A 7,347-nucleotide genomic window follows, 5' to 3' on the forward strand; every position below is an offset into this window, starting at 1 on the left:
GTGACAGCCAGGTACACCCTTCAGGAAGAGGAGGGGGTGTCTCTAGCAGCCGCCGACTCTGCCTGTGAAAACGCTGGCTCCATTCACAGGTATCAAATATTTGCCTAGCTGTTCAACATTTCTTCAAATAATATACTCACAACTAATTCATATCTAGACTCTACGTCTTCATCTCTCCCAGGCCTCCCTCCTGAGTTAGCTGTCTTGTCTATTCTGGGAGAAAGTTGTCCTACATTCTAAGAATAGGCCCTGGAGCCTGGACACTGGTGGGCACAGTCGGTGGAGGCTTTATTTATTTATCCTTCGAGCCATCCTCTGGGGACAGCTGCATGCTAGCCTGGGGGACACACTCGTCAAACAGCCAGTTGTGGGTGCTCAGGTGCGTGGAGGAGCTGGGTCCTTCTGAGCAGGCTGTGCTGGCTGCTGCCTTCCAAGAGAGGTCGTGCTCTGTTGCTAAGGATGCCATTTGACCTTTTAGGAGGGGACTGCTTCTCACATCAGCTGCAAGGCCCTCTCTTCTGCACCTAAGGCTTCTTTTCCTCTTTGAGGGTAGAAGCCCGGGATATCCCTGTACCATCAGGATCCAGCAGGAATAAAGGAGTTCTTTACCAAGGGGGGCCCCAGAAGGAGGGCTATCACTCCGGGTCTAGTAGCAGCAGGACTGTTCCCATTCTGGGGCTGCTGGGACGGGCCAGGCATCCTTACCTGAATGTGGAGCTCAAGATGGCTTAAAGAGCATGGGACAGGAATGGTGACCTCTGGAGGAGGAGCTACCCCATTACACACCTCTCCTCTCCACCCAGGGTCCTGCCAGGACCCCCAGAGTCCAGCTCAGGCAGAAGGCAGAGGGAAGGCCCACACAGGATGTGTCTATGGGGAAGGTGCACTGCGCAGGTGGAGAAGGGGCAGAGGGGACTGGGCTGCTCCTCTCACAGCCTCCCCACCTCCCCAGCCTTTCTGTCTCTCCTTGTGCTGTCACTGTCCCTTTCTTTCCCACTGTCTTGCCATCTCCTGGACACCTTTCTGTTCCCCTCTAGCTATGCCCTTCCCCACTTCTCTGTGCTGCAGATGAGGTGGGGTGTGTGTGTCATCCACTCTCCCAAGGGATCCAGTTGCAATGGGCCCCGAAGGACTCTCCGCTGCTACCACGGGGAGGCGGGGAGTAGCGGAGCCCTGGGGACAGCTTCATTTGATTCTCCACTCTTCCTCCTCTGAACTGCTCTAGATGAAGCCAATCAGGATTACTTTCTTTTCATTACTTCAAGGACTTCTTCATCCAGGCCCTCTCCTCCTTCTCCTTGCTTTGACCTGGAATTAGCAAGGAGGAGTTAGTTCCCTGGTGCCTGCAGCCCTTATTGAGGGCTCCTACTGTGTGTCCAGCCATAGACACAATTTGGGGATACCTGTGCCAGCATGCAGTGCAGCTTAGCAGGAGCACCCCCCCCCCGGTATGCAGTCAGCACTGATGGGCTCAGTGTCTGTCTGCTCCCAGCAGAGCAGACAGGGCGGCTGTGTGGCCTGTCCTGAGCCTCAATTTCTTCTATCAAACAGGGTTGACCATTCCTACCTCACGGGGTTGCCTAAGTGTAATACAAGCTCACAGAGGCTTGTTGGTATTATTAAGTGGCAAGGACTTTGACCATTTCTCTTTCCTCAGCACCCACAAAAGGTCCAGAGCCTCTTTGGAGGTTGAGGGTTCAGACCTGAGATATCAGGAGGAGCTCAGCACCTCTGCTGGCACAGATGTGGGCTTCTCAGGTGTCCACCACCAGCTCTGGTTTTACATGGAGTGAAACAGTGCCCAGAATGAATATCGTCTCACGTCCACTTGTAAGGGAGCCAACCTCTGGTAATAGATATCCCCATAGCACCAAGAAAAGCCTGCTCTCCTAATCATGGATGATATGTACAGCCAGCTAATGCAAAATGAATGTTCGTGTTATTTTTGCTTATTTTTAAGTCCATCGGGTGCATCGTGGCTGATCGCTGTTCTGACATTTTCCTTCCTTCATTAAGAAAGATGCCCCCGGTGAGTTACCTGTGTTGGGCTCAGAGCAGAAAATAAATATCGCAGGCATCCACTTTCCTGTGCTCTCTGGGTGTAATTAAGGAAAAGGCACCTGGAGAAGAGCAAAAGGACAGAGTGGAAAATGGGCTGATGGTTACTGTTCACAAGAATGTCCCGTCTCTAAAGCCATCCCGCTGTCACCCCTTCTAAGACCCCCTTCCACATCTGTTGTAGGGGAGGCTCCACCTTTGAACTGTGAAACTCTTCTCTTTTCCATTGTGGCTTTATTTTTCTCCCTTAACCTGTCTCTCATTCCAGCTATAGTGGACAGTCTTGTTCTTTCTTTTTTTTCAAAGCACCCGGCTTTATTTATTTTTTTAGGGGATTCACCCTTCACTGGCAGACCTTGTGATTTGTATGGTGTTACCTTGTGCCCTGGAGGGGGCTAGGGTGGGGGGTGTTAACCAGGACAGACCAATGAGAGGATGCCCCCATGCTCAGGCCACCGTGATTGGCTCATGGTGATAGGCTAAAGCATTGAGAAGGAAACCCAGAATTTGGCAGGAAGCATTTTCTGAGAACCTCTACTTCCTTGAAGTCTCACAGTCCTGGAGCTAAGGTCATCTTTGACACCACTGGGGAGAACTTGTCTGAGAAAGAAACCAACTCTGAGGACAGCGGAGCCTCTGTGGCAATCTGAGTCCTGATGTCATTGTTTGGGGCACTGGGCCCACGGCTCCTGAGATGTTCAGAAGGGCACTGCCATTCCCTGCTTCCCTAGGTATCTCTCCAAGGGAGCTTTGGACTCTCCACTCACCCCATCCCCATCATGCCAGTACTACTCCAGAGGAGACAGAGTTTGGGCACCCTGGGCACCCTGCTTTGTTCTCAGCTCTCAGAGGCTGGTCAGGGTCACAGTTACTTCAGCCCAGGGCATTCTGCTAGAGATAGATGGACTAATTTGGCCTGGTCCTCATCTCTAATGTCCTAATCCCCTGGTTTACTGGCAGAAATGATCTATGTGTGGTACGAGAGCCTATGGTACTTTCCTCTGGCACTTCCTGCTGCCTCCAGAGCCCTGTGTACCTGTAGCTCATCACAGAGGGGCTGGCCCACTTGTTTTGGGACCATGCTTTTCATCTTCACACTGGGCTTTTATCCCTCAAATTTTGAAAAGTTTTTGACTATTGAATGCAAGGCTCTCTTTACAGTCTGAGTCTCCCTTGCCTCTGCTTGGAGCTCCCTTTCCTTTTCTTGCTTTGTTCCTTTTCCTTCCAAGACTTTCAGACATGATCATCAAACTATGAACACCTATTAGACCCTGATTGTGTACCCTGTGAATAGAGGTACCCCCAATAATACACTTCTGGTCCAAGTTTAGTTTCTGGGGCTATTCTTTCATAGGGAAATCCTGTTCTTTCCTTTCTAGCAATTATCATCGTTATCATTGATAAGTATTTGTTTGTTTATTGGATTCACCGTCTCTTCATGGTCACTATCATCATCATCACTGTCATCTTCCTCAGCTCTCCAAAGACAGAAACCTTGACTATTTTTCCCACTAAGTATGCTAGCATGTAGCTGAGTTTGGCACACAACAGGCCCCAACAAACATCCATGGGATGACTGGGTGGTAGATTTGAGTCTGCCCGGGGGCTGCCTGGGGGACCGAAGGGGTCCAAACATTACCTGGCCTGACAATTACTCCACATCGTTTGGCACATGACTGGGCTCCATGGCAGGCAAGAAACAAATGTTGATTGTCACCCATAGGAAATGGCTTGCGCTGTACAGTGTCACAGGATGGGGGATGGGCACAGTACCCAAAAGGACTATTTGGCGCCAACCCAGCACGACTCCATCCAACGAGGGAGTGACATTTTCATCCTGACAGTGCACATCCATTGTCCCTGTGTTATTCACAACTGGCCTCTGGTCTTTGGGTCCTGGAACTTGTGGCTTTAGAGGAGTGATAGAGGACATTAGCTACGGGTTCCAACCCTGGCCTTACTTATCACTTACTATTGAGCAGCATGGCTAAGTCCCTTAAGCTCTCCACGCTCACTTCTGTACCTGAGAGATGGGCACCGTAGGTGCACCAGGAGGGTTGAAGGATGTGGCAACACTTGGGCCAATACCGGAGAACACTGCTAAATCGTCCGCATGGCTGCCCCAAACCTGCCTCCTCGGGAGCTCCTCGCCTCGAGGAGAGCAGGCCTGTGTCTGTGTTGGCTGTTCATGGGCTCTCTGCTCCCCTAGCCCCGAGCTCGGGAACCTGTGATGCTCAAATGAGTGTCTGTTGGATGATGTGTGAAAACTAATAAGAGGCCAAGCAGCATCTACAGTAACAGCAAACCACTTCGTTAAGTTCCCCAAATCCTCTGCCACTCCTCCTACAGCAGCATTTGCCCTGCTGGCAGGGAGAAGGGGCCTGGCTCCGTCTTGGGGAGCAGCCAGCCTAAAGAGGGAGGCCACAGATGCAGGGCTAATCGTGTCCTCAGATGCTCACACATGGCCCTCGTCTGGGAGTGCGGCTCCTCCGAAAACAGCTCCTCTTAGCCCAGCTCTGGTGGAGCCTGAGCTGGCAGGGGGCTCCCCACCCTCCCTCTCCCCCCTGTGCCTCCGGTAGATGGGGAGTTAGCAATTCATAGGCGCAACTCCGCTCCTTTCACCTGGAGATTCAGCCTTCGAGTGTGGGGCTGGCACTTGGAATTCAAGATGCACCATCAGGGCTTCATTAGCCGTGCCCAGCAGGTCTGAGCTCAGCCAAAGCCGGAGCTAGGGGGTCCCTCCACTTTTAATCGGGTCATTCTGACACCCCGTTCCCCAGAGAAAAGCCGGTGCAGTCTGCTATCTTTTCAGATACAGTGGTTCCTCTGGAAGCAGAAATAGTCCGAATTCACTTTATGGTCCTGCTTATATATGGGAAACCTTGCTCTGAAAACCATAGCTTCACAGACATTCACATACCTCCAGGCCCCACCAACCCTGAGTTTTCGAAATGCTCAGAACTCTTCCCGAACCTGCCTGAGAGATGCTGTCTTGGGAGTTTGTTCCTGGTGAGTTCTGGAGAACTTTTCTTTCTTTCCTTTCCTTTTTTTTTCCCACAAAAAACAAAACTGACAATTTGCCGCCTCTCATCTTCCCAGTAGCAGGGGAGTCCCTTGAATATGTATGGGCCCGAGCTATGCTGGAAAAGTGGTGTGCACAGGGCCACAGGAATGGGAGGCAGACTGCAGGGAACCAGGGCTGGGATCCGGCGCCTCCTTGCAGGCCTGGCCCTATGACTGGTAAAGAGACTGGGAAGTCTCTTTACCTCGGTTTTATCAGTAGAATGGGAGCAGTAGCCTCTTCTCTGCTTGCCAGGAGTAAATCTCCAAGGCAGGCTGGATAAATGCTGAGGTGAGGGCATGTTGTACCTCAGCACCAAGGTGCAGCAGCAAGGAAGCTAGTGAACCCTGCAGCTGCCGCCTGCATTTGACTTTCCTCTTCTCACTGTTGGGTGTGTGCCCTCAATGGGGTTAGGTAACATCTCCATGCCTCATCTGTAAAATGAGGATATAAGAAGATCTCCAGCTGGGTGTGGTGGTGTATACCTGCGATCCCAGCTCTCTGGGAGGCTGAGGCAGGAGGATCACAAGTTTGAGCCCAGCCTGGGCAATTTAGCAACTTATCAAGACCCTGCCTAAAAAGGGCTGGGAATGTTGCTGTGTGAAGATTCTGATTCAATCCCCAGTACCAAGAAAAAAAAAAAATTCCTGACCCTTTGACTTTGTTGGATATTCCTTGTGAGAATTAAAAAAGCACATAGGAGGGCTGGGGATTTAGCTCAGTTGTTCTGCCACCTGCCTCACAAGTGCAAGGTCCCAAGTTCCAACCTGGTACCAAAAAAAAACCCCCAAAACCCCACATAGGAGTTGGTCAGTCTGTGTCCATGGGCAGTGCCTATGGTCAATAATGTTAGCCTAGGGCAGTGGTGGCGAACCTATAGCTCGAGTGCTGTTCATATCATTGAAAGCCCTAGAAGGTTTGCCTCAGTGGCCTAGGGCACAGTCCCCGTCAAGGTGACCCGGCCAGTCAGGGTCCTCTTCACCTGAAGAGTCTTCCTCTAGACCTGCTCTGCAAGTTTGGCCGCTGCAGGGCTATGAGAAGCCTGAGCCACTTCTGGTATCATGGTTCAACCTGGACACTCCTGGAAACACCGGCTGGACACAGTGACAACGTTTGCATCAGAGGTGCGTGAGGACGGAGTGGCCTGGACTGAGGGGCTCGCCATGGACCTCTGTGTCCTCTCATGCTCCGCCGGTGTCCCAGGCACTGGATACACATTTGACCTCTGTACTGACTGCAGCCTGAGCCCAGGCCCAGGTCCCAAGCAGGGTGCCAATGCCCAGATCGTGCATGGCAGGAGAGCGGGACCCACACCAGAGCTCTACAGACAACAGTGAGGCCAAGTTGAGCAAGATGGAGCTGCAAACCCAGCAAGCTCCAACCAAGCACAACCGCAGTCCAGTCCTGGCTGGAATACAGGGCTCCATTCTCTTGGATAGGATCAGGAAGATTCTATGAGAGGGAGGGAGGGAGGGAGGGGGAGAGAGAGAGAGAAAGCTGAGCCCCAGGGAACCCCTGCAGCTCCTCAGTTCTGTCCCTTCACTGCTAGGGACCTGGAATTGCTCTGCAGTTCCCAGAAGTCCTTTGGTCCCACCTGGTGTTTCTCCAAAAAGCTCACGTGAGATTTGCTGTATGGAGCTGTGAACCCTAAGATCGCAGGTCCTGCCCCAGGGATCTCAGGGTACTTCTGCTTCGGGTCTGTTGAGAGCCCCGTGGGGTAGAGACCCCTCCAGCAGCCAGCTGGTCCTGTCCTTGCTTCCTAAGTCACCTCTGCTTGGTCCCCTCGCTCCCTGCACTCTGACTATGGAGACTTTCTCTCACCGTCACTCACCAAACTGTTCCTGTCTGGAAGTTCTGCTAGTCGCTCTGTGTCGCCCCTGGAATGTTCTTCTCCCAGGCCTCTCCATGGCAGGATAGTTCACATCTGTTCAGCTCAAGGTTACCTCCTCTGAGAAGCCCTCCGTGACCACCCAGACTGAAGTACCCTCCCCCCCTCACAGCACTTTTCACACCTGGCACATCTGCATTGTCTCCTGCTTCTAGAATGCAAGTTGACAGCAACAGCTGCAGTGCCTGTTGTCAGGATGGCTCCCATTTAAGCCTTTGTTGTTGATGCCTTCCTGTTTTCCTTCCTTGCTTTCTTACATTCCTTTTTTTTTTTTGAATGTGTGTCACTGGGGATTGAGCCTAGGGCCTTCACACTGAGCTATACCTCCAGCCCCTTTCTA

General features: G+C 52.0%; 1 long non-coding RNA gene across 1 annotated transcript; it reads right to left on the bottom strand.

Moving 5' to 3' along the window:
- Window positions 1-276: 276 nt before the first annotated feature.
- Window positions 277-7,121, bottom strand: LOC110344760 (uncharacterized). Its single transcript, XR_002387553.2, has 3 exons — window positions 6,951-7,121; window positions 2,039-2,120; window positions 277-1,308 (listed from the first exon to the last, which is right to left on the bottom strand). It is a non-coding gene; the product is annotated as an uncharacterized LOC110344760 (long non-coding RNA).
- Window positions 7,122-7,347: the final 226 nt, after the last annotated feature.

The sequence above is a fragment of the Heterocephalus glaber genome, unplaced genomic scaffold, assembly GCF_053883595.1.
Source record: "Heterocephalus glaber isolate CG9 unplaced genomic scaffold, H.glaber_assembly_v1.0 deba00001561, whole genome shotgun sequence".
In the NCBI taxonomy this organism is placed as follows: Eukaryota; Metazoa; Chordata; class Mammalia; order Rodentia; family Bathyergidae; genus Heterocephalus; species Heterocephalus glaber.